The sequence below is a fragment of the Somniosus microcephalus genome, chromosome 18 (assembly GCF_052327205.1).
Source record: "Somniosus microcephalus isolate GS21.2 chromosome 18, FLI_Smic_1.0, whole genome shotgun sequence".
NCBI lineage: Eukaryota > Metazoa > Chordata > Chondrichthyes > Squaliformes > Somniosidae > Somniosus > Somniosus microcephalus.
This window is the reverse complement of record NC_141004.1, coordinates 12,759,171-12,786,844: the sequence shown is the minus strand read 5'-3', so window position 1 is coordinate 12,786,844 and position 27,674 is coordinate 12,759,171. Positions and strand designations below refer to the sequence as shown.

At 47.9% G+C, this 27,674-nt stretch overlaps 1 protein-coding gene across 1 annotated transcript in view; it reads right to left on the bottom strand.

The window, feature by feature from the left end:
- The window catches only part of elk4 (ETS transcription factor ELK4), a 67,137-nt gene extending 43,228 nt beyond the window's left edge, over window positions 1–23,909 (bottom strand). Inside the window, exon 1 of the mRNA XM_086011051.1 lies at window positions 23,330–23,909. The gene's annotated coding sequence lies outside the window, so the exon portion shown is untranslated. The remainder of the gene's footprint in view (window positions 1–23,329) is intronic.
- Window positions 23,910–27,674: the final 3,765 nt, after the last annotated feature.

The window sequence follows — 27,674 nt, the reverse complement described above, 5'->3', positions numbered from 1 at the left end:
ACAATACTCCAGTTGTGGCCAAACCAGTGTTTTATAAAGGTTCATCATAACTTCCTTGCTTTTGTACTCCATGCCTCTATTTATAAAGCCCAGGATCCCGTATGCTATTTTTAACCACCGTCTCAACCTGCCCTGCCACCGTCAACGATTTGTGCACATATACCCCCAGGTCTCTCTGTTCATGCACCCCCTTTAGAAACATATCCTTTAGTTTATATTGCCTCTCCTCGTTCTTCCTGCCAAAATGTATCACTTTGCACTTTTCTGCGTTAAATTTCATCTGCCACGTGTCTGCCCCTTCCACCATGTCTATGGCTGTCTATGTCCTCTTGAAGTCTATTCCTATCCTCCTCACTGTTCACTATACTTCCAAGTTTTGTGTCATCTGCAAATTTTGAGATAGTGCCCCGTACACCCAAGTCCAAATCATTAATATATATCAAGAAAAGCAGTGGTCCTAGTACCAATCCTTGGGGAACACCAATGTATACCTTCCTCCAGTCTGAAAAACAACTGTTCATCATTACTCTCTGTTTCCTGTCACTTAGCCAATTTTGTATCCATGCTGCCACTGTCTCTTTTATTCCATGGGCTTCAACTTTCCTGGCAAGCCTATTATGTGGCACTTTATCAAATGCCTTTTGGAAGTCCATATGCACCACGTCAACCGCATTGCCTCATCAAAAAACTCGATCAAGTTGGTTAAACACGATTTGCCTTCAACAAATCTGTGCTGACTTCCCTTAATTAATCCACACTAATCCAAGTGACTGTTAATTTTGTCCCAGATTATCGTTTCTAAAAGCTTCCCCACTACCGAGATTACGCTGACTGGCTCGGTATTTACAACGTGTGGAGGATCTTCCAGATTCCGCGCAGCCTAAAGGGAACATTGGCTCCTGCTCCAAGTCACTCTCCAATGGTCTCCATTGGAAAGCAAGCTGTATGGCTGGCCACGGATGGCAGGACTAGGCTGTGCTGTTACACTCCCTCCTCTCCACCGTGGCCAATCGGCCTCCTAATGCCCACTGACTGGGCTCACACATGGGCGAGTGACTGAAAACAGTCCAAGCCAGGGAATCCCAGCCAGAGTTAGCACCTTCAGGAGAGATGGGGAGAACACTGAAAGGCAAGGAAGGGTTTTGGTAGAGTAGATAAGGAGAAACTGTTTCCACTGGCAGGAGGTTTGGTAACCAGAGGACACAGATTTAAGGTCATTGACAAAAAAATCAATGGGGAAATGAGGAAACATTTTTTTTTACACAGCGAGTTGTTGTGATCTGGAATGCACTACCTGAAAGGGTGGTGGAAGCAGATTCAATAGTAACTTTCAAAAGGAAACTGGGTATATATTTGAAAAGGAGAAGTTTGCAGGGCTATGGGGGAAGAGCAGGGGGAGTGGGACTAATTGGAGAGCTCTTACAAAGAGCCGGCACAGGCACGATGGGCCGAATGGCCTTCTTCTGTGCTGTATCATTCTATGACTGTATGAAGCTGTATTGCACTGCAAGCCCTTGGATGTGAGTTTTCTGGGTTTGAAGTACTGGTGGTGGAGGCTACACATCAAACAAACACAACTCTCCCTTCCTTTCCCTGCTTGCTCCTCTCTCTACCCCTAAGGCAGGACAGATCATGGACTGGAGCCAGAGCAGCTTCTTATGCAAACACATGGAACATTAGACAAAAGCAGATGGGACTTGCACAGACGAGCCTCAATACGAACTGGCAGCAACCCAAGGGAGAGAGAAGAAAAACCTGTAGAGACTGGCATCAAGTCACTAGGTACTGACAGGAGGCTGTCTTGTTTGTGAAAGACAGATACGAGAGATTAAGGCCAGTAGAGGCAAGACTCAACAGAGGCCTCTACCACCCCAACCGACTTGATTTTCTCATTGTAGTTCCTTACCTTAATTAACGAGCATGTGAAAAAGAATAGGGAAAGACCAACTGGTCCATCGAGACAGTCCCGTCGCGGTCTCCTTCTCCGTCAACACCCCCACCTCATTCCCCACTAGCAAGCTCCTGGGTGGAGACGAAACAGAGAGATAAATAAACTTCACAGAATCCTACAGCACAGAAGGAGGCCATTTGGCCCATCATGCCTGTGCCGGCTCTTTGAAAGAGCTCTCCAATTAGTCCCACTCCCCCCTGGATTTTTTTCCCTTTTAAAGTATTTATCCAATTCCCTTTTCAAAGTTACTACTGAATCTGATTTTTCCACCATTGGCAAGACCCCCAAGCTCTGGAATTCCCTCCCTAAACCTCTCCGCCTCTCTTTCCTCCTTTAAGATGCTCCTTAAAACCTACCTCTTTAATCAAGCTTTTGGTCACCTGTCCTAATACCTCCTTATGTGGCTGGGTGTCAAATTTTGTTTGAAGCGCCTTGGGACATTTTACTACGTTAAAGGTGCTATATGAATGCAAATTGTTGTTGAATTTGCTTCCACCGCCCTTTCAGGCAGTGCAATCCAGATCACAACAACTTAGGCCAATTTAAGAAAATACTCTGGAAAATTCCTCTCCAACAATCTCCCCCCTCCCCACCCCTGCCCCCAATGGCGAACAAGCTCCAAGTGGCCACGGCGACCCCAGTGACCCAGCTACCTTTTACAGGTAGCTAAGTTTGCCAGCAAAGTCTCTTATTGAGATACTTGGGTGAAAGCATGAAACAGCAACATACCGAAGATAAGGAGATTGGAAGCTGGGGTGAATAAAGAAGTAACGTTTGGGGAAATGCCAAGTTTCCAATTTTAAAAGATTGCTGGAGGAAAGGAAGAAAGAGTGGGGTGAGGAGGACTCATTTTGAGCTCTTGGAGATGAATGAGTTAGAGGTGAAATGGATCTCGACTTCCAAACATCAAAAAATCATCAACAACATCGATCCTCCCATTCCCGAAGACTTGAAAAACCCACCAAGAAAGCTTAAAACTGCGCCGGCCATTCTGGGAAACAGCAGCAAATATTCAGGCAGCTGGTATCAACCCACTATCCAGATGGACGGAATCGTAGGACGCACGGCAACATAAAGAACCAACACCTCATCGCTGACCCAACACCTCGTCACTGGCCCAACACCTCGTCGCTGACCCAACAGCAGAGGTCCCTGGCTTCAACCTCCCTCAAAGACAATGGATGGTGCTCGACCGAATCTGCACAGGGCACGGATGATGCGGCCTCCTGCTCCACAAGTGGACGATGAGGGAACGACCTGAAGTGCGACTGTGGCCATGAGTCCCAGACCATGGAACACATTACATCAACCTGCCCACTGAGATCTGTTGCTGGAGGCACCTCATTTCTCCACTCGGCATTTCAGGAGGCCATCGACTGGAGAGCCAAACTAGACATCCCAGTATAAACTTAGGAAACAACAACTTCCAACCAGTGAGAATGCACGGGACAGGATAAGAGTGTGTAGAGGTTGGGGGGAAAAGAGAAGTATTACAGAGTATTTACAGCACAGAAACAGGCCATTCAGCCCAACTGGTCTATCCCAGTGTTTATGCTCCACACAAACCTCCTCCCATCCGCCTTAATCTAACTCCATTAACATATCCTTCAGAGAAACAGTGGCCACAGTCAGATTGCTAAAACTGCAAACATGCCAAGTGTCAACACCTCTGTCAGGCTGTGTAAAGACTTGTTTTCACGTGTCAGGCAGTTCTTGAGTTGCCAGTTTTTACATTTATTAAAATCATTCACGGGATGTGGGTGTCGCTGGCAAGGCCAGCATTTATTGCCAATCCCTAATTGCCCTTGAGAAGTTGGTGGTGAGACGCCTCCTTGAACCGCTGCAGTCCGTGTGGTGAAAGTGCTCCCACAGTGCTGTTAGGGAGGGATTTTGACCCAGCGACAATGAAGAAACGACGATATAATTCCAAGTCAGGATGGTGTGTGACTTGGAGGGGAACTTGGAGGTGGTGGGGAGTTGGATGGGGTACAGTGTGTGTGAGGGCGGGGAGTTGGATGGGGTAAAGTGTGTGTGAGGGTGTGGAGTTGGATGGGGTACAGTGTGTGTGAGGGTGGGGAGTTGGATGGGGTACAGTGTGTGTGAGGGTGGGGAGTTGGATGGGGTACAGTGTGTGTGAGGGTGGGGAGTTGGATGGGGTACAGTGTGTGTGAGGGTGGGGAGTTGGATGGGGTACAGTGTGTGTGAGGGTGAGGAGTTGGATGGGGTACAGTGTGTGTGAGGGTGGGGAGTTGGATGGGGTACAGTGTGTGTGAGGGTGGGGAGTTGGATGGGGTACAGTGTGTGTGAGGGTGGGGAGTTGGATGGGGAACAGTGTGTGTGAGGGTGGGGAGTTGGATGGGGTACAGTGTGTGTGTGAGGGTGGGGAGTTGGATGGGGTACAGTGTGTGAGAGGGTGGGGAGTTGGATGGGGTACAGTGTGTGAGAGGGTGGGGAGTTGGATGGGGTACAGTGTGTGAGAGGGTGGGGAGTTGGATGGGGTACAGTGTGTGAGAGGGTGGGGAGTTGGATGGGGTACAGTGTGTGTGAGGGTGGGGAGTTGGATGGGGTACAGTGTGTGTGAGGGTGGGGAGTTGGATGGGGTACAGTGTGTGTGAGGGTGAGGAGTTGGATGGGGTACAGTGTGTGTGAGGGTGGGGAGTTGGATGGGGTACAGTGTGTGTGAGGGTGGGGAGTTGGATGGGGTACAGTGTGTGTGAGGGTGGGGAGTTGGATGGGGAACAGTGTGTGTGAGGGTGGGGAGTTGGATGGGGTACAGTGTGTGTGTGAGGGTGGGGAGTTGGATGGGGTACAGTGTGTGAGAGGGTGGGGAGTTGGATGGGGTACAGTGTGTGAGAGGGTGGGGAGTTGGATGGGGTACAGTGTGTGAGAGGGTGGGGAGTTGGATGGGGTACAGTGTGTGTGAGGGTGGGGAGTTGGATGGGGTACAGTGTGTGTGAGGGTGGGGAGTTGGATGGGGTACAGTGTGTGAGAGGGTGGGGAGTTGGATGGGGTACAGTGTGTGAGAGGGTGGGGAGTTGGATGGGGTACAGTGTGTGTGAGGGTGGGGAGTTGGATGGGGTACAGTGTGTGAGAGGGTGGGGAGTTGGATGGGGTACAGTGTGTGAGAGGGTGGGGAGTTGGATGGGGTACAGTGTGTGAGAGGGTGGGGAGTTGGATGGGGTACAGTGTGTGTGAGGGTGGGGAGTTGGATGGGGTACAGTGTGTGTGAGAGGGTGGGGAGTTGGATGGGGTACAGTGTGTGTGAGGGTGGGGAGTTGGATGGGGTACAGTGTGTGAGAGGGTGGGGAGTTGGATGGGGTACAGTGTGTGTGAGGGTGGGGAGTTGGATGGGGTACAGTGTGTGTGAGGGTGGGGAGTTGGATGGGGTACAGTGTGTGATGGTGGGGAGTTGGATGGGGTACAGTGTGTGTGAGGGTGGGGAGTTGGATGGGGTACAGTGTGTGAGGGTGGGGAGTTGGATGGGGTACAGTGTGTGTGAGGGTGGGGAGTTGGATGATGTACAATGTGTGTGCGGGTGGGGAGTTGGATGGGGTACAGTGTGTGTGAGGGTGGGGAGTTGGATGGGGTACAGTGTGTGAGGGTGGGGAGTTGGATGGGGTACAGTGTGTGTGAGGGTGGGGAGTTGGATGAGGTACAGTGTGTGTGAGGGTGGGGAGTTGGATGGGGTACAGTGTGTGTGAGGGTGGGGAGTTGGATGGGGTACAGTGTGTATGAGGGTGGGGAGTTGGATGGGGTACAGTGTGTGTGAGGGTGGGGAGTTGGATGGGGTACAGTGTGTGTGAGGGTGGGGTGTTGGATGGGGTACAGTGGGTGTGTAAGGGTGGGGAGTTGGATGGGGTACAGTGTGTGTGAGGGTGGGGAGTTGGATGGGGTACAGTGTGTGTGAGAGGGTGGGGAGTTGGATGGGGTACAGTGTGTGTGAGGGTGGGGAGTTGATTGGGGCACAGTGTGTGTGAGGGTGGGGAGTTGGATGGGGTACAGTGTGTGTGTGAGGGTGGGGAGTTGGATGGGGTACAGTGTGTGTGAGGGTGGGGAGTTGATTGGGGCACAGTGTGTGTGAGGGTGGGGAGTTGGATGGGGTACAGTGTGTGTGAGGGTGGGGAGTTGGATGGGGTACAATGTGTGTGAGGGTGGGGAGTTGGATGGGGTACAGTGTGTGTGAGGGTGGGGAGTTGGATAGGGTACAGTGTGTGTGAGGGTGGGGAGTTGGATGGGGTACAGTGTGTGTGTGAGGGTGGGGAGTTGGATGGGGTACAGTGTGTGAAAGGGTGGGGAGTTGGATGGGGTACAGTGTGTGTGAGGGTGGGGAGCTGGATGGGGTACAGTGTGTGTGAGGGTGGGGAGTTGGATGGGGTACAGTGTGTGTGAGGGTGGGGAGTTGGATGGGGTACAGTGCCTCTCTAGACTGGGTCTGGGGGTGGGGGTGGGGGTTAGCGTGCCTTTGAGATCTGGGGGCAGTGGTGGGGGAGGATTTGGTATTGTAGAGTGGCTGAGGTAATTTTCCGATAATTAACGGCATCTTGAAAATCCAAATGTCATTTTTCTTGCTCTTTTTTATAGATTAAAATTCTATCAATTGTGAAGTATGAAAGAGCTTAAAATTAACCAGACTCTCGCATTCTTAATGTAAAAATACAACATTTTCTGCAAAAGCCTGCACTGGACCCCTTTAGACTTCCAACATTAAAATTTGTGCCTTCAACAGTTGAACTTTCCCCCTCCAGCTCTTCATGTCCTTCAGTTTTTTGTCTGTTGATACAAGTAAAGGTATGTTGTGTATCCCAACAGCTAAAGGTACAAACACCGAGTAACAACTTGTTTTAACACGTCAGGCCAGTCTTGAGTTTCTGGCTTTTTTTTTTAGAAGCTGCAGCTCAGCTATTGCAAGTTTTCTTGGTTGCAACATATGGAACAGAGAGTCAACCAATGGACAGAGAGGTTGGAGGTGAGAGGTCAGAGTTCGATTACCTTCTCTGGGCGCTCCTGACCCTGTAATGGTGTCAAGTGATACAGAGCAAAGGCGGGCAAATGGAGTCAAGGTGCAGATCAACCATGGTCTCACTGAATGGCCAAACCTGCGACCTCTACCACCTAGAAGGACAAGGGCAACAGGCGCATGGGAACACCACCACCTCCAATTCCTCTTCCAAGTCACTCACCATCTTGACGTAGAAATATATCAGCCGATCCTTCATCGTCGCTGGGTCAAAATCCTGGAACTCCCTCCCTAACAGCACTGTGGGAGCACCTTCACCACACGGACTGCAGTGGTTCAAGGCGGCGGCTCACCACCACCTTCTCGAGGGCAACTAGGGATGGGCAATAAATGCCGCCCTTGCCACCAACACCCACATCCCACACATGAATAAAAAAAAGCAGGCTCGAGGGGCTGAATGCCCTACACCTGTTCCTAAAGTTTCTTTCTTATAAACATATAAGATTCTAAGGGGGATTGACAGGGCAGATGTTGAAAGGTTGTTTCCCCTGGCTGGAGAGTCTAGAACTAGGGGGCATAGTCTCAGGATAAGGGGTTTAGGACTGAGATGAGGAGGAATTTCTTCACTCAGAGGGTTGAGAATCTTTGGAATTCTCTGCCCCAGAGGGCTGTGGATGCTCAGTCGTTGAGTATATTCAAGGCTGAGATCGATAAGACTTTTGGACTCTAGGGGAATCGAGGGATATGGGGATCGAACAGGAAGATGGAGTTGAGGTCGAAGATCAGCCATGATCTTATTGAATGGTGGAGCAGGCTAGAGGGGCTGAATGGCCTGCTCCTGCTCCTAATTCTTATCTTATGTTCTTGTATTTCACAGAGTCCTGGGCTCGATACAATAGAAGGGCCTTTCCACAGATGGGAGCAGTATTCGACTGTTGGGAGTGCCGTCTACTGCAAGGATACTTGTGCAACAATGCTCACCGGCTTCTTCAGCTTTGTCTCCAGAACCTTCCAGGTATCCTGCAATGGTTTCCTAAGGGGGAGGGCGTTGTGAGGTGGCAAACAAGGCAACGCACCTCACAACCCCCCGCCCTGCCACTCACTCCAACCCCCAACCCCCAAGCAGTAACACCTCCTGTTCACTAACCAGAAAGACAGAACTTGCATTTATGCAGGGTCTTTCATGACCTCAGGAGGTCCCAAAGCACTTTACAGCCAATGAAGTAATTTTTTGAAGTGGAGTCACTGTTGTAATGTAGGAAACGCGGCAGCCAATTTGCGCACAGCAAGCTCCCACAATCAGCAGTGTGATAACGACCAGATAATCTTTTTTTTTTAAAGATGTTGGTTGAGGGATAAATATTGGCCGGGACACCAAATCTTTTACCTTCACCTGATAAGGCAGACGGTTTAATGTCTCAACCGAAAGATGGCGGCTCAGACAGTGCCGCACTCCCTCAGTTCAGCACTGGAGGGTCAGCCTGGATTTTGTGCTCAAGTCTCTGGAGTGGGGCTTGAACCCACGACCTTCTTACATTACAACTATGACTACACTTCAAAAGTACTTCATTGGCTGTAAATTGGGTCATCCTGAGATCGCAAAAGGTGCTATAGAAATGCAAGTCTATCTTTCTGACTCAGTGGCGAGAGTGCTGTAACTAAGCCACAGCTGACATTAAGTGGTTAATTTCTGCACTCAAATAAGGCAATCGGAAGTTCTAGGCCAGCACGTCAGAGACAGAGACAGACAGGCAGAGAGAGAGGGAGAGAGATACGCACAGATAGAGTAAGAGAGAGAGGGAGAGAGAGATACGCAGTGACAGAAAGAGCGAGAGAGACACAGATAGAGTGACAGAGAGAGATCGAGAGAGAGAGATGCACAGATAGAGTGACAGAGAGAGGGAGAGAGAGACACGCACGGATAGAGTGACAGAGAGGGGAGAGAGAGATACGCACAGATAGAGTGACAGAGAGAGGGAGAGAGAGATACACACAGATAGAGTGACTGAGAGAGAGAGAGGGAGAGAGAGAGATGCACAGATAGAGTGAGAGAGAGGGAGGGAGAGAGATACACACAGATAGAGTGACAGAGAGGGGAGAGAGAGATATGCACAGATAGAGTGACAGAGAGAGAGAGAGATACAGAGAGCGAGACAGAAAAAGTGAGTTGGACAGACCGACACACCCAGATTAGTATTTTAATATTTTGTTATGTATCCTAAATGGTTATCACACCTGCCTCTCTTGTTAATGAATGTTCATGTAAGCAGGTTTATTTATGCAGCTGTAGCTGCTATTTATATATATCTATCTACCTACTGTAGCCGAGCAAAATGCTATTCAATATTTTCCAGGAAACGACATTCATTTGGAACATCGCTGTTGTTTATGAAGAGAAACCAAGACCCAGCAGTGTGTGCTTTGCTGTTTGGCTCTATGTCTGAGCCTGTGACCAGCTGGAATTGGGAGGGGGCAGGGTGGGTCCAAGAAAGGAGAGGTCAGCGCCTTGGGGGTGGGGTTACCAAGCCTCCAGGATTAGCCTGGAGTCTCCAGGAACTGAAGATTAATCTCTGGAACACTGCTGCGAGCGACACCCGGGGAGAAAATTATAGAGGCATTAACAAAGATTGTGGTTTTTTTTTCCATTTGCTTTCAACACTGCTGTTTATTAAGTTATAAAAATATTGGAGAGGGGGGAGAAAAAGGTTGTTTGACTGACAGTGAAGAATCATCCCATTGGGTATTGAAGAGTCCTTTCGCTTTCCGATTGGCCGCGGGAAGGCGGGTGCTGCGAGGATGGACGTGTTGGGTGACCAATGGCGGGGGAGTGGGGGGGACGGGTCATGTGATGAAGCCTCCAGGAATACGTCCAACCAGAGTTGGCAACCCAAGGGGAGTAAATGTAACTTTTATTGGCGGGCAAAAAGTATTGGGTGATGGCGAATCGGCTCCCATGTTACACTGCGCCCGATTTTCAGCTAGCGATAAAAGTTAAGATGACCCCTCCTCGAATCTGCATACCCCACAGTCCCTGGTCCCTGTGGGTAAAAACCTGTCAAAATTGGTCATGTTTAACTATTAAATGGCATTGATAAGGTAATCCAGCACCTTATGAGAATTGATGCTTTGCACATTTAAAGAAAACAACGTCTATATTCAGAGCGATGAAGATTTTTGAATAATCTTCCAGACTTCTCAATAAAGAAGCACCTCCATTAAAACTGCATTAATCATACACCCAGTCCTGACGAAGGGTCATCGACCTGAAACGTTAACTCTGTTTCTCTCTCCATGATGTTGTCTGACCTGCTGAGTGTATCCAACATTTTCTGTCGTTGTTTTTAATCAAGCACAATGCTGTCACTGGCTCGATTTGGTCTACCAGCCAATCTCCTGCGGCATGGCTCACAGATAGTCCGAGGCACAGATTTACCCAGATGTTTAGCTGCTAGAATGGAACTGTGCTTAGTCAGGACTGTCCCTTTAAAGGAACTGTGGGAGTGTGGTCTAACTAGGCTTACCCTGAGATCAGTCCGAGGCTAAATCACTGAGAGAAGTTTCTGTAGATTGGCAGTTGCTTGTAAATTCCCGGATTCGGCTTAAATCGTCAAGGTCAGAAAAACCATCAGAAAGCTACCACCTTTCATTTCTTACATACTTTTAACACGGAAATGTTTTAAAGTATTACAGGCGCATGCTATTTGCAAAACGTATAAATTGTTTGGTTGCAATACACTGTAATGTTGAGCAATACACTTCTTCTATGATGCTCTTAATTCATCACCTCAAATTACTGCTATGACCACCCGCCCCTCCTCCCCACCCCACCAGTGACAGACTTCTAACCACCAGTACTTCACCCTAATGTCATGCAACTCAGAATGCTCTCTGGGGCATAACTCAAGTTTAGAAGGGCAGAATCTTAAATTGGACTGCTGGATATTTTCCACAGCTCCAGGGAGATGTAATGGGAGCAATTTTCACCTTCACCACAAAGAAAGAAAGTCTTGCATTTCTCGAGCGCCTTTCACGACCTCAGGACGTCCCAAAGCGCTTCACAACCAATGAAGTCCTTTTGAAGTGTGGTCACTGTTGTAATGTAGGAAACGCGGCAGCCAATTTTGCGCACAGTAAGTGCCCACAAACGGCAATGAGATAAATGACCAGATAATCTGTTTTAGTGATCCTAAGGGAAAGGAACAGCGGATGGGTTCTATAATGTTTGAGTGACAGTTTACCACAGGGAAGGTGAAAGTTAACCAATGTTCCCGTTAAGCTGTGCGGCCGCAGACTGGTGGTCCCGCGCAGGCCGCTCACCGGCTTTTACATGGGAGAAACCTTGCATGCGCGAAAATTTGAATGGGCCGTGCAGCCAGTTAAAGGGGCCACACACCAAAAACAATTGCATGAACATTGAAGCTGACACCGGATTCATTTTTCTCACAGCCACCATTACTTAAATCCTAGAGACAACACATATCACACGCCTCATAGAGTCGGTTCACTGTCTGTATATGAGATGTCACTCATGAGGAGATATTGTATACCTAAAGTGACAACGTCAGCCATGGTTCAGTGGGTAGCACTCTCACCTCTGAGTCAGAAGGTCGTGGGTTCAAGTCCCAGTCCAGAGACTTGCGCACAAAAATCTAGGTTGACACTCCCAGTGCAGTGCTGAGGGAGCGCTGCACTGTCAGAGGTGCCGTCTTTCGGATGAGACGTTAAACCGAGGCCCCGTCTGCCCTCTTCTTCCTTCTTAGGCAGTCCCACGGAACCGAGGATGATTTGCTTCCACATTAAAAATGAGTTCTCAGGTGACTGATGAGTCCAATGCGGGACCTACAGTCTCTGTCACAGGTGGGGCAGACGGTGGTTGAAGGGGCGGGTGGGTGGGGTGCTTGGGTTGACATGCGCTCCTTCTGCTGCCTGCGCTTGGCTTCCGCTTGTTCCCGGCGAAGAGACTCGAGGTGTTCGGCGCCTTCCCGGATGCTTCTCCTCCACTTTGTGCGGTCTTGGGCCAGGGATTCCCAGGTGTCGGTGGGGATGTTACACTTTTTCAAGGAGGCTTTGAGGGTATCCTTGAAGCGTTTCCTCTGCCCACCTGGGGCTCTCTTGCCGTGCCGGAGCTCCGAGTAGAGCGCTTGTTTTGGGAGTCTCGTATCGGCATGCAGACAATGTGACCCGTCCATCGGAGCTGATTGAGCGTGGTCAGAGCTTCGATGCTGGGGATGTTGGCCTGAGCGAGAACACCGACGTTGGTGCGCCTATCCTGCCAATGGATTTGTAGGATCTTGCGGAGGCAGCGTTGGTGGTACCTCTCCAGTGCTTTGAGGTGCCTGCTGTACATGGTCCATGTCTCTGAGGCATACAGCAGGGCAGGTATCACTGCTGCCCTGTAGACCAGGAGCTTAGTGCCGGGTTTGAGGTCCTGGTCTTCAAACACTCTCTTCCTCAGGCGACCAAAGGCTGCACTGGCACACTGAAGGTGGTGTTGGACTTCATCGTTGACGTCTGCCCTTGTTGACAGTAGGCTCCCGAGGTATGGAAAGTGGTCCACGTTGTCCAAGGCCTTGTTATGGATTTTGATAATCGGGGTGCAGTACTGTGTGGCGGGGGCAGGTTGGTAGAGGACCTTTGTCTTATGGATGTTTAGTGTAAGGCCCATGCTCTTGTATGCTTCGGTGAAGGGGTTTACAATGGTTTGGAGTTCGACCTCCGAGTGAGCGCAGACGCAAGCATCGTCTGCATACTGTAATTCGATGACAGAGGATGGGACGACATTGGATCTGGACTCTCAGTGGACGTAAAAGATCCCATGGCACTATTTTGAAGAAGAGCAGAGGAGTTCTTCACGGTGTCCTGGGGCCAATATTTATCCCTCAACCAATATCACTAAAACAGATTATCTGGTCATTATCAAATTGTTGATTGTGGGAGCTTGCTGTGTGCAAATTGGCTGCTGTGTTTCCCACATTACAACAGTGACTACACTCCAAAAGTACTTCATTGGCTGTGGAGCATTTTGCGATATCTGGTGGTCGTGAAAGGCGCTATAGAAATGCAAGTCTTTCTTTAAACACCAGCTCCTCTGTTACTCACACACCTTATTCTGCTCGCTGTTATCAAATCAACAATAACAACAGCCTGCATTTATATAATGCCTTTAATGTAGTAAAACGTCCCAAGGTGCGTCACAGGAGTGTTATCAAATAAAGTTTGACACTGAGCCACATAAGGAGATATTAGGACAGACGACCAAAAGCTTGGTCACAGAGGACATAAGAACATACGAAATTGGAGCAGGAGTCGGCCATTCAGCTCCTCGAGCCTGCTCCACCATTCAATAAGATCATGGCCGATCTTCGACCTCATCTCCACTTTCCTGCACTATCCCCATATACCTTTGATTCCCTTAATATCCAAAAATCTATCAATCTCTGTCTTGAATATACTCAATGACTGAGCCTCCACAGCCCTCTGGGGTAGAGAATTCCAAAGGTTCACAACCCTCTGAGTGAAGAAATTTCTCCTCATCTCAGTCCTAAATGGCCGACCCCTTATTCTGAGACCGAGACCCCTGGTTCTAGACTCTCCATTATTTGTTTAATTTACCTGCCATTTCCTTATTCCCCATTATAATTTCTCCTGTCTCAGCCTGTAAGGGACCCACGTTTACTTTCGCTAATCTTTTCCTTTTTATATACCTATAGAAGCTTTTACAATCTGTTTTTATGTCTCTCGTTAGTTTACTCTCATATTCTAATTTCCTTTTCATTATCAATTTCTTGGTCCTCCTTTGCTGAATTCTAAAATCCTCCCAATCTTCAGGCTTACTACTCTTTTTGGCAACAATATAAGCCTCTTCCTTTAATCTAATACTATCTTTAATTTCTTTTGTTAATCATGGATGGACCATTTTTTCCGTGGTGTTTTTATTCCTTAAGGGAAGGAGGTAGGTTTTAAAGAGTGTCTAAAAGGAGGAGAGAGAGGCGGAGAGGTTTAGGGAGGGAATTCCAGAGCTTAGGGCCCAGGCAGCTGAAAGCACGGCCGCCAATGGTGGGGCGATGAAAATCGGGGATGCACAACAGGCCAAATTTGGAGGACCACAGAGATCTTGGAGGGTTGTAGGGCTGGAGGAGCTTACAGAAATAAGGAGGGGCGAGGCCATGGAGGGATTGGAAAACAAGGATAAGAATTTTAAAATCGAGGCATTGCCAGACCAGGAGCCAATGTAGGTCAGCGAGCACAGGGGTGATGGGTGAACGGTACTTGGTGCGAGTTAGGATATGGGCAGCCGAGTTTTGGATGACCTCAAGTTTACGGAGGGTGGAATGTGGGAGGCCGGCCAGGAGAGTGTTGGAATAGTCAAGTCTAGAGGTAACGAAGGCATGGATGAGGGTTTCAGCAGCATCCTCTGCCATCAAGCTCACACAAGTATACAACATACATACACAGAGAGCAACTCAAGACTACAAACAGCTCTAGATTTGAATGAATTCTTCCCTTCTGGTATATGTACAGGAATTGGCACAGAAACATACCACGAGGCAATCAATGCCAGATGCAACTAAATTTCCAGATTGCGCGGAGCACTATACCTCCCTCCCATCATAGCCTCACAGAGCAGCCAGCTGGCACTCACAGCAATCTGAAGGAATTAAGCGCAGTTGTAGATTTACCAAATTTCACTGAGATGGCTTCATCCATTGAGAAGACCAGAGATGATTTAAAATGAGATTCCACTGACAGGATGCAGAAACCCTCATCCTTGAGTCGACGCCTGGAATCGATTAAAGACTATATTTTTCTAATTGCGCTCTGCAAAGACATAGAGGTCTGGAAAGTCCCCAGTACTGTGCCATTTCTGTGTTAGTTAATTCAGTGTTCACAGAAATCACAGAAACCCCACTGGCTAGATATGTGCACTAATTTTAGCAGAAAACGCCTCACACAATGCAAGTAAATGTACTTCACACGTGTATATTTACTGAACAAACCTCTCCCACCATTCAGTAAGCAAGGAGTAAAGCTCTCACAGCGATCAAAAAACACCCGCACACTCTGCTTGTCGTCTCACCACTTTACCAACACACGCACAAAAAGGTTAAAGTTCACACGCACACACCGAGCGAATATGAATATCGAGACCGCATTACTATTTCCTAATCAGAAGTTCAATTAGCCACATCTGGAATCCCAACTAGCCACATAGAATCACAGAACGGTCATAGAAACATAGAAGATAGGAGCAGGAGTAGGCCATTCGGCCCTTCGAGCCTGCTCCGCCATTCAACGAGATCATGGCTGATCATCCAAACCCTAGCACCCGGTCCCTACACTGACAGCCATCCCACCCAAGCCCTATCCCCATAACCCCGTAACCCCACATATTTAATCCCCCCTAACACTAAGGGTCAATTTTTTTTTAAATCATGGCCAATCAACCTAACCTGCACATCTTTGGACTGTGGGAGGAAACCGGAGCACCCGGAGGAAACCCACGCAAACACGGGGAGAATGTGCAAACTCAGAAGGAGGCCATTCGGCCCGTCGAGCCCGTGCCGGCTCTCTGCAAGAGCACTTCAGCTTAGTCCCCCTCCCCCGCCCTTTCCCCATAGCCCTGCAACATTTTTTCTTTCAGGTACTTATCCAACTCCCTTTTGAAAGCTGTGATTGACTCTGCCTCTACCAGCCTTTCAGGCAGTGCATTCCAGATCCTAGCCACTCACTGCGTAAAAAAGTTTGTTCTTATGTCGCCTTTGGTTCTTTTGACAATCACCTTAAATCTTTGTCCTCTGGTTCTGTGGTTAGCGGCTAATTGGACAGTACTGAATTAATTAGGGTGGCACGAAAGACGCTACAATTAGCCTGAGAGCCCCCCGGATTTAAAAAAAATTATCGGGATGTGGGCATCGCTGTCTAGGCCCTAGATGGCCTTGAGTGGTTCGCTGGGCCACTTCAGAGTCAACCACGTTGGTGTGGGACTGGAGTCACGTATAGGCCGGACCGGGTAAGGATGATAGATTCCCTTCCCTAATTGACAGTAGTGAACCTGTTGGGTTTTTACGACAATGTCATGGTCACTTTTACTGATACAACAACAACTTGCATTTATACAGCACCCTTAACATAGTAAAACGTCCCAAGGTGCTTCACAGGAGCGTAATCAGACAAATTTGACACCGAGCCACCTAGGGGTAGGAGGGTATTAGGACAGGTGAAGGGTAGGTGTTAAGGAGTGTCTTAAAGGAGGAGAGAGTGCTGGAGAGGCGGAGAGAACTCCAGAGCTTCGGGCCCAGGCAGCTGAAGGCGCGGCCGCCAATGGTAGAGTGAAGGAAATCGGGATGAGCAAGAGGTCAGAATTGGAGGAGTGCAGATCTTTCAGAGGGTTGTAGGAGGTTACAGAGATATGGAGGGGTGGGGGTGGTTAAGCCATTGCTTTTTATTTAAATGCCAGCTTTTTATTTCCAGATTTCAACTTAATTCACACGGCCATGGTGGGATTTGAACTCTCAGTCTCCTGTATCGTTAGTCCAGGCTTCAGGATCCAGTAACTGGGCCAGTCATCACCATTTTCGTGTCTTCTCGTTTGGGGAACAGTGTGCACTAGTGGGAGGATTAGCAGACTGATTAGCAGGCTGACTGGCCGCATTAACGCTCCTTCCATGGCCGCAACCAACTTTATACCAGCCAATAGGGTGGCTAGTCCCATATGGCAGGAGGGTTTTATGGGCTCCCACAACCCATATGATGAGGGGAGGGGGGGGGCCACCCACACCCACTGGACGCGAGCATCCCGCTGGATATCAACCTAGAATTCAAAGCTGGAGCTCCGACTCTACTCATAGGGCTGGATTTTCATTGGGCCGTGGAGTCGGGATTGGAGGCGTGTGGGGGGTTTAAAATCCCAAAATCGGGGGTCCCGACCCCATCCGCCCCCAACCCGCCTCCATGCCAGTTTCAAAGGAGGCGGGTACCCGCCCTGCACTGGGAGCCGCCTCCCCGAGACGGGAAGGGGATTAATGCCAATTAACTGACTGTTAACAGGTAGTTAACAGGCAATTTTTAGCCTAATCCCTATTTTTATTGTTGAAATGTGGGATTCCCGACGGCTCCAAACCACGCCAAGGTAGCGAGGTGGGCCGTTGGGATGAAGGGCTTGGAGGGGTCGAGATGTCCGGTGTTCAGGTGAGTGATGGGTGCATGAGTGCAGAGGTAAGTGTGTTTGGTGTGTGTAAAGTGTTTAAAGAAGTTCTACTAACCTTTACTTACCTTTACAGCCTTCCTTCCTCCAGGTCTCGGGAGTCCCTCATCTCACCGGCACAGAAAGCAGAATGGCCGCCAGCTGTCAAAATCTGCAGCATTCTGCTTTCTGTTCTGGAGAGATCTCTAAATCATCCTGAGAGGAAGGAATTAATCGGGGAGTCCAGAACCAGGGGTCACATTCTAAGGATAAGGGGTAAGCCATTTAGGACAGAAATGAGGAGGAATTTCTTCACCCAGAGAGTGGTGAACCTGTGGAATTCTCTACCACAGAAGGCAGTAGAGGCCAATTCATTAAATATATTCAAGAAGGAGTTGGATATATTTCTTAAGGCTAAAGGGAGCAAGGGGTATGGGGAGAAAGCAGGGACAGGGTACTGAATTTGGATGATCAGCCATGATCGCATTGAATGGCGGAGCAGGCTCGAGGGACTGAATGGCCTACTCCTGCTCCTATCTTCTATGTTTCTATGTTTAATTTAGAGTACAGATTGTCAGTGTTTCACAGCTTCAAACAGCTGTCAAACGCTGATATTTCATCTGTCAAAAGCTCTTGACAGATGAAATTTCAATCTGTGATGTCACCTATTGCCGGGTGGCCCTTAATTGGCCTGCTGAGCCTGCTGGGCAGGCTCAACAAGGTCAATCAAGTCAAAATCGTGTGGGTTGGCTAGAACTCGATGGAGGCGGGACTACAATCCCAAAAGTTGTAGTTCCGCCTCCTACCCGACTCCTCAATGAAAATCCAGCCCGCAGTGTCTGGACTGTCTGGAGCTGAGTTTGAACACTGCACCCCCTTGGCCAAGAGCCGAGAATGCTACCACTGTGCCAAAGGCTCACTCCACTAGTCCAGCAACAAAACCACTAAACTATTGTACCCAATGGAAGGAGGGGAGAGAAAGTCAGCTAGGGTGTGTTATCTAGTTACCCATGCACAGGCTTGTGTGACTTGCCTGTGACAGTCTGCTGTGTACACTAGGATGGATCACTCAACAATCATAGCTCCAAGGGACAAAATGGGATGTTTTATGCTTATGATGTAATTTGATTTGTGAGGTGCGGCTCACAGTAAGCCTGAACGTATGTTGCTGGAAGCCCAGTGTGCATCGGAGAGAGGATCAAAACTACTTTCCTTGGTTGTAGGGGAAGCAATGGTGCAGTGCAACCTCTGAGTCAGAAGGTTGTGGGTTAAAATTCCACTTCAGAGTCTTGAGCCCATAATCTAGGCTGACACTCCAGTGCAGTACTGAGGGAGTGCTGCACTGTCGGAGGTGCCGTCTTTTGGATGAGACATTAAACTGAGGCCCCGTCTACCCTCTCAGGTGGATATAAAAGATCCCAAGGCACTATTTCGAAGAAGAGCAGGGGAGTTCTCCCCGGTGTCCTGGTCAATATTTATTCCTCAATCAACATCACTAAAACAGATTATCTGGTCATTATCACATTGCGGTTTGTGGGATCTTGCTATGTGCAAATTGGCTGCCGTGTTTCCTACTTAACAACAGTGACTACACTTCAAAAGTACTTCATTGGCTGTAAAGTGCTTTGGGACGTCCTGAAGTTGTAAAAAGGTGCTATATAATTGTAAGTCTTGTTTTCATTAACCTGCTCTTTACATTAGACTCATTGTACACAGAAGTCAGGACTGCAAATCCCAGGGTTCATGTTGCAACTCTGTGTGACTTCTTTGATTGTTTTAGATACAGATTATATCCAGACACAATTTATATGGTTTTTTTTTGTGGTACATTTGGAGTGGGATTTATCTTAGCTGTCCTCCCCCACCCCAACAAGGTGATGGGGCGAGAAGGGAAAATTAACATCCGAGAAATGAAAATAGAACATTGGCCCAGATTTTGAGGAAGAAATAACGCGCGGTTAATAATGCGCAAATCACCCAGCAACCTGTGGCAAGGAAGAGATACCCTGTGAAATGCGAATCGCGACACGTTGCTGTCCAGTTTGTGCCGCTCCGCCATTAGCCTGGCGAAAATGACAGCTCTCACTTAAACTCCCCGTGAGCTTCATGAAGTTGCTGCATGTGCCCATTAATTGCCCATTAATCTCACCCCAGAAAGTTAAGTCTAGTAATTAACAGCACAAATACGCTTTTAATGATGTGATGATTGTTAATTACTGCCAGCCAACCTCTCCAGCCCAGAAAGTGAATAATTGTAAGTGTGGAGTCTCATTCCTTCGGGTTTTGAATTTTTGGGGGAGATTTTAAAAATATCCAATTTTATTTTTTTTCTTATTTTTCCCTTCTGCCTCTTTTATCTCTCTCTTTATCCAATCTTTCTTTCCCTCTCTGTATTTCTCTTTCTGGACCTGATTTGACTTTAATTAATTTCCTTCTCAGTCCTTCCTCTGGGTATTTCTCAATCCTTTAATCTCATGGGTTAAGGAGATACACTATTGGTCCTGCTGGTCACCAAGGTCCCAGATGCCCTGTTGCCTTCCCCGTGCCGTTAACAGTTCACACTTCCAGCAACTTTGTGGGCAAAGCTTTTTAAAACCTAAATGTGCACCAACAAGTCTAACTTATAGCAAAACCTAGGCCATAATTCAGTGTCAGTCATGGCTCATTTGGTAGCACTCTGACCTCTGAGTCATAAAGGTCGTGGGTTCAAGACCCATTCCAGAGACTTGAGCACAAAATCTAAGTTGACATTTCAGTGCCAGTGTTGAGGGAGTGCTGCACTGTCGGAGGTGCTGACTTTTGGATGAGACGTTAAACCGAGGCCCCATCTGCTCTCTCAGATGGATGTAAAAGATCCCATGGCACTATTTCGAAGAAGAGCAGGGGAGTTCTCCCCAGTGTCCCTGCCAATATTTATCCCTCAACCAACATCACTGAAATAGATTATCTTATTGCTGTGCGCAAATAGGCTGCCACGTTTCCTACATTACAACAGTGATAACAATTCAAAAATACTTCATTTGCTGTAAAGCGTTTTGTGACATCATAGCGAGAGGATTTGAGTACAGGAGCAAGGATGTCTTGCTGCAGTTGTACAGGGCCTTGGTGAGACCACACCTTGAGTATTGTGTGCAGTTTTGGTCGCCTTATCTGAGGAAGGATGTTCTTGCCATGGAGAGAGTGAAGCGAAGATTCACCAGACTGACACCTGGGATGGCAGGAATGACGTATGAAGAGAGATTGAGTCGATTAGCCTTATATTCGCTAGAGTTTAGAAGAATGAGATGGGATCTCATTGAAACTTATAAAATTCTAACAGGACTAGACAGACTAGATGCAGGAAGGATGTTCCCGATGGCGGGGGAGTCCAGAACCAGGGGTCACAGTCTAAGGATAAGGGGTAAGCCATTTAGGACAGACATGAGGAGGAATTTCTTCACCCAGAGAGTGGTGAACCTGTGGAATTCTCTACCACACAAGGCAGTTGAGACCAATTCATTAAATATATTCAAGAAGGAGTTAGATATATTTCTTAAGGCTAAAGGGATCAAGGGATATGGAGAGAAAGCAGGGACAGGGTACTGAATTTGGATGATCAGCCATGATCTCATTAAATGGCGGAACAGGCTCGAGGGGCCGAATGGCCTACTCCTGCTCCTATCTTCTATGTTTCTATCCTGAGATTGTGAAAAGTGCAATATAAATGCTATATTGCATTCAGTTCTGGGTTGCGCACCTCAGGAAGGATATATTGGCCTTAGTAATGAGATTCACCAGAATTATACCGGGGCTAAAAAGGTGAAATTAGGAGGACAGGTTGCACAGATTAGGCTTGTATTCCCTCGAGTTTAGAAGGTTGAGGCGTGGTCTAAATAAGATGTTTAAAATGATAAAGGGATTCGATAGGATAGATATGGGGAAACCATTTCCTCTGGTGGGGGAATCCAGAACAATGGGGCACAATCTTAATATTAGAGCTGGGCCATTCAGGAATGAAATCAGGAAGCACCTTTTCACAAAGGGTAGAGGAAATCTACAATTCTCTCCCTCAAAAGGCTGTGGATGTTGGGGGTGAATTGAAGTTTTCAAGACTGAGATCGCTAGATTTTTGTTGGGTAAAGGGATCAAGAGATCAGGAGCAAAGGCGGCTAAATGGGGTTGAAGTACAGATCAGCCATGATCTAATTAAATGGCGGAGTGGGCTCGAGGGGCTGAATGGACTCCTCCTGTTCCCATGTTCCAAGTTCAATAAGTAAACAAGAAGCATGGTGGGGTTGGTAAAATGCAAAGGCGATCCAAAAATAAGTTAATACATTTCCCTGAAGCTCGCCATTGTTGAAATCCATAGCATATGAAGACAATACAGGTTTAAAAACAATGTCCATTATATATTCCATTATCCATTTCCTTCATTCTTGGCTTGATATTTTCACAAGGGGGAAAAATAAAAATCACTTGTTCACAAATAAACAAATTTCTGTTTGTGATATTAATGCACTTGTGTTACATTCCTCTGTCACTTTAACTTGAGCACTAAACCATATATATTTAACTCTCACTTTAAGACAGCGACAGAGGAATGTTAGATGCGTTAAACTGAAGGACACTAATCAGCAACAGACAGATAGTCAATCTTTGGGCAAGGACCTCCTATTGCACCCACAGAGCCCACAACACCTGCAAACCCACTCACGCTCTTAATGACAGCCTCATCACGGTAAAAATAACATGATGACAAATACTGTTAAAAATAATGAGTGTGTGGGAGTGATTACAGTGAAGGTAATCCAGCCTCCAGCTTTGCTCTCGTTGTGTTTTCTGACAAGATTACTTTGTAAGTGCTTCGCAGCCACCCCATTATTATTATTATTCCCTTGCATGTTCCTCCTGTACCCGATGTTCCCCCTGCCTTGACTCCATTTCAGGACACTGAGACACCGAAGTGCCGACTGAGCTGAATGTTACCACCAGCACGGCTGTCTTTCGGTGTCAGCTGTGGCTCAGTTGGGTTCAAGTCCCACTCCAGAGACTTGAGCACAAAAATCTAGGCTGACACTGAGGGAGTGCTGCACTGTCGGAGGTGCCGTCTTTCGGATGAGACGTTAAATCAAGGCCCCGTCTGCTCTCTCAGGTGGACGTAAAAGATCCCACGGCCACTATTGGAAGAAGAGCCGGGGAGTTCTCCCCGGTGTCCTGGGCCAATACTTATCCCTCAACCAACATCGCTAAAACCAGATTATCTGGTTATTATCACATTGCGGTTTGTGGGAGCTTGCTGTGTGCAAATTGGCAGCCGTGTTTCCTACATTACAACAGTGACTACACTTCAAAAAGTACTTCATTGGCTGTAAATTCGGGGGTCCTGTGATCGTGAAAGGCGCTATAGAAATGAAGCCTTTCTTTCACTTCTACACAAGTGTGCTTCGAAAAAGGACAACTGCTCAAGTGTCCCCACCCACCTACCCACCCCGTTCTCCTGAGGTCACGGTTCCCTGTTCACCGACAACTTTGTGCTGTGTCCCCAGCCATTCCAGAGGGACAGCGAGTGCCAGCAGGCTGTTCGACCGGGTGTGGGGGTGCAAGCGTTGCACCTAAAAACCCAGTTCTCAGCTCACCCCACTGGCTGGCCCGCACACGCCCACTTTCCATCAGGAATCACTGGAGAAGCGATCAGGAGCCAGGGACCCTGAGCTGGTGCCTAGCCCAGGACCAACACAGTCCACCCGCAAATGCTGCCCCAGTTTGTGATCAGTTCCTTAAAGGGGGGGGGGGGGGAACAAATCTCCCTCCTTTATAACTGGGAGGGAACAACCGGGAGGCGATAAAATCAAATATAAAGCGAAATATCTGCAGTCTGCACCCCAGGCCTATAGAAGGCCCAATGAGAGTTTACATAAGAGAAACACTCTCTTTATATAAGTAATACCTCACCTCTTTAAACACTCATTACTAATCCACAGCAACCTCTGATTTTTACATTATTATTTTGTTTGCTTGCTGGTACAGTCATTTGCCAAACCCCCCCTTGAACCGAGTCCCTCCCCACAACAAGTCGACAGCTGGACTCGATTTGCCACATCCGCCAACTCGATACATTTTAATCCAATTGTTACCCCTTCCAAATAAAACCTTGTTACAAATTAACCCCGGAACAAAAGGGAGGCGAAGCACAATGTTGCAAGACAACAACTGCAACAAACAAAACAAGAAAACAGATACACTCACTCACTCAACTCACCCCCAGCTCCTGCGAAGCTCGTCTCTCTCTCTGCAAATTCCGGGGTCGGCAGTTTCAGGGTGATCATGCTATTGTATTAAAATCAAACTCCAAAAACAAAAGGTGCTGCACAATCACAGAAATCTCCTCCCCGCTGGTTTCACTGGAGAAGGAGAGGGAGTAGGTGCTCGCTGCATTTCCTCTCTGCACTGTGAGCAAGAGCTGCTGGACTCGACTCTCCCGCACCTCTCCACCCTTCAGTTTCATGCCTGTCCATTTCTTTCCCTCCGCCCTTGTTAATTTCACGGCGTGACTGAGGATTTCCCCAGGCGGGGAAATGCGGGGGCTTCCCTCAGCCTGTGTGTGTGTGTGTGAGAGAGAGAGAGAAAGAGAGAGAGATCAGGACTTTCTCTCTCCCAGCAGATATTCTTCTTTAATTTCCCTTTGCCTCCTTCTCTCCTCCACCCTCACACACCTCTCCCCGCCCTCAGGAGGGGCAAGCAAGCTCCACCAGCCCCGGCTCCCTCTCCTTCGATCATCGGCACCACGGCCGACTCTCCCTGGCGTTGCTTCCTCCCTCGATTTCTGTTTGGGCCCCCCCCCCCCCTGCTTTCTCCCGATCGATTCCCTCTCAGTTCCTGGGAGCTGTCAGCCATCTGCGGGTGTCCGCGGCGTCCTAGAGCGACTCGTGTTTCACTCTACGCCTTGGAGCAACGCAACCTGACAATCTAGTTCTAAATAATCTGTCATATTACTGGGCTGAACTTTCAGCCACAGGCGTGACATTACTCTGTCGGCTAAGCGGAGGCATGACACCAGTTAAAGAAAACAGGTTACATAGAAACAGAAACATAGAAGATAGGAGCAGGAGTAGGCCATTCGGCCCCTCGAGCCTGTTCCGCCATTCAATGAGATCATGGCTGATCATCCAAACTCAGTACCCTGTCCCTGCCTTCTCCCCATATCCCTTGATCCCTTTAGCCTTAAGAAATATATCTAACTCCTTCTTGAATATATATTTAATGAATTGGCCTCAACTGCCTTCTGTGGTAGAGAATTCCACAGGTTCACCACTCTCTGGGTGAAGAAATTCCTCCTCATCTCTGTCCTAAATGGCCTACCCCTTATCTTTAGACTGTGACCCCTGGTTCTGGACTCCCCCGCCATCGGGAACATCCTTCCTGCATCTAGTCTGTCTAGTCCTGTTAGAATTTTATAAGTTTCAATGAGATCCCCTCTCATTCTTCTAAACTCCAGCGAGTACAAGCCCAATCGACCCAATCTCTCCTCATACGTCATTCCTGCCATCCCAGGTATCAGCCTGGTGAATCTTTGCTGAACTCCTTCCATGGCAAGAACATCCTTCCTCAGATAAGGCGACCAAAACTGCACACAATACTCAAGGTGTGGTCTCACCAAGGCCCTGTACAACTGCAGCAAGACATCCTTGTTCCTGTACTCGAACCCTCTCTTTGCCTAGAAAAAGATAAGATGGGGTGACCTAATAGACAACAACTTGCATTTATATAGCGCCTTTAACGTAGTAAGGCGTCCCAAGGCACTTCTCAGGATTTGACAAAATTTTACACCGAGCCACAATGGCAATACTAAGACAGGTGACCAAAAGCTTGGTCAAAGAGCTAGGTTTTAAGGAGCGTCTTAAAGGAGGAGAGAGAGGCAGAGAGGGTCGTAAATCTGTGGAATTCTCTGCCCCAGAGACCAGTGGAGGCCGGGTCATTGAATATATTTAAGGTGGAGATTGACAGATTTTTGAACAATAAGAGAGTGATGGGTTATGGGGAGCGGGCAGGGAAATGGAGCTGAGCTCAAGATCAGATCAGCCATGATCTCATTAAATAGCGGAGCAGGCTCGAGGGGTCAAATGGCCTACTCCTGCTCCTATTTCTTATATTCTTATGTTTAGGGAGGGAATTCCAGAGCTTAGGACCCAGGCAGCTGAAGGCACGGCCGCCAATGGTGGAGCCATGAAAATCGGGGATACTCAAAAGGCCAGAATTGGAGGAGTGCAGAGATCTCAGGGGGTTGTGCGGCTGGAGGAGGTTACAGAGATGGGGAGGGGTGAGGCCATGGAGGGATTTGAAAACAAAGATGAGAATTTTGAAATCGAGGCGCTGTTTAAACAGGAGCCAATGTAGGTCAGCGAGCACAGGGGTGATGGGCGAATGGGACTTGGTGCGAGTTAGGACACAGGCAGCAGAGTTTTGGATGACCTCAATAGAGGTCTTTAACATTATGAAGGGGTTTGATAGAAAAGAATTGGATAAATACTTGAAGGGGAAAAAAATTACTAGGCTATGGGGAAAGAGCGGGGGAGTGGGATTAATTAGATAGCTCTACCAAAGAGTCGGCATTGGCACGATGGGCCGAATGGCCTCCTTCTGTGCTGTATCATTCTATGATTCTATCTCCACTTGTGGAGCAATCCAAAGGTCATAAATATAAGATAGTCACTAATGAATCCAATAGCGAATTCAGGAGAAACTTTCTTTGCTCAGAGAGTGGAGAGAATGTGGAACACACTACCACAGGGTTGAGGTGAATAGCATAAATGCCTTTAGGGGAAGCTAGTTAAACACATGATGGAGAAAGGAATGGAAGGATATGTTGATGGGGTGTGATGTAGAGGGGTGGGAGGAGGCTCCTGTGGACCTGTTGGGCTGACTGGCCTGTCTGTTTGCGTGCTGTAAATTCTATGTAATTCGAAGTAAACTCGCAAGCAGCTAGGACTGTCAAACCAACCTGTTAAGCTTGGGACAGCTAATATAGAATGGCAGAGTGTGACAGCACAGGAGGAGGGTTTGTGCCATTGCATGTGTACCTGCTCTCCATTTTTACAACCACTGGCATTGATATAGCACCTTTAATGTAGGGGGATGAAAACATGCCAAGGGGCTTCACAGAGACTTAAGGAGAAAAACATTCCTTAGTCCCACTCCCCTACCCTTTCCTAATGCCAATTTTTTCAAATATTTATTCACTTTCCTTGTTAAAAGCTATTCTGGATTCTGATGGGACCATTGTGTAGGGTGTTCATATCCAGATATCATATCGGTAGAAAAATTCTCCGAACCTCTCCTTTGGTTCTTTCAGTGATCACCAACAGTAATTTTTATATCTATCTGAAGTATATTTAATCTCGGGATACGAGCATTTGCCTGAAATTCCTCCCTCTGCTATTTAGAGCAGAGCGGAGAGGGAGGCATTTCAGAAGAATGTTTTAAGTGTCGATGCATTAACATTCCACTGTGTGATTTCAAAGCCATTGCACCTTGTTTCCATAAAGGTTTTATGCATTAAAAAAAAGTTTAAAGAATAAACTTTGGGGGTCATTTTAATTGGTCTAGCAGGAAACTGACGGGATCGAATCAGCTGCCTGTTTTACGCCCCGTCCGATTGGGCGACTCGGCGGCCAATCCAATCTCATTAGTTTCCCGCTGAGCAGAATGGTTAAAATTACTTATCCCCTTTCTTCTCTCGTGGGGTACATTTCCCTGGGTGTCAACTGCCCTCCGGTACATTACCTAAGTGTCCTTTTATTTTGTGAATTGTATGCTCATCCAAGTGAGGGATGTTAGTGCTGGGGAATGGAAGAATCATGTAAATTTACAGCACAGAGGGAGGCCATTCGGCCCATCATGCCTGTGTCGGCAGAAAAAGAGCTCTCCAGCCTAATCCCACTTTCCAGCCCTTGGTCCATAGCCCTGTAGGTTACAGCACTTCAAGCGCATATCCAAGTACTTTCTAAATGCGATGAGGGTTTCTGCCTCGACCACCCTTTCAGGCAGAGAGTTCCAGGTGAAACAGCGAGTTACTTGTACTTCTTGCAAATTAGTATACTGTATTGGCTGCTCACGATGTGGCCTCCTCCACAATGGGGAGACCAAACGCAGATTGGGTGACCGCTTTGCGGAACATCTCCATTCAGTCCGTAAGTGTGACCCTGAGCTTCCGGTCACCTGTCACTTTAATTCTCTGCCCCACTTCTACACTGACCTCTCCATCCTCGGCCTCTTACACTGTTCCAACGAAGCTCAACGTAAGCTCGAGGAACAGCACCTCATCTTTCGATTAGGCACTTTACAGCTTTCCGGACTCAACATTGAGTTCAACAATTTCAGACCATAACCTCTACTCCCATTTTTTCGGACGGCAGCTGTCGATGATTCTGCCATTCCCATTTACACCTCCTCTAGACCCATCTTCTGTTTCTTTACTTGTCCCATTACCATCTCCTTTTGCCTCGCACCATCATCCCTTTTTTCATTTAATCTCTCCTGCCTTCCACCCTATCACTGACCTTCCCTTTTGTTCTTTCCTCCCCTCCCCCTTTCCCTGCCTCTGCACT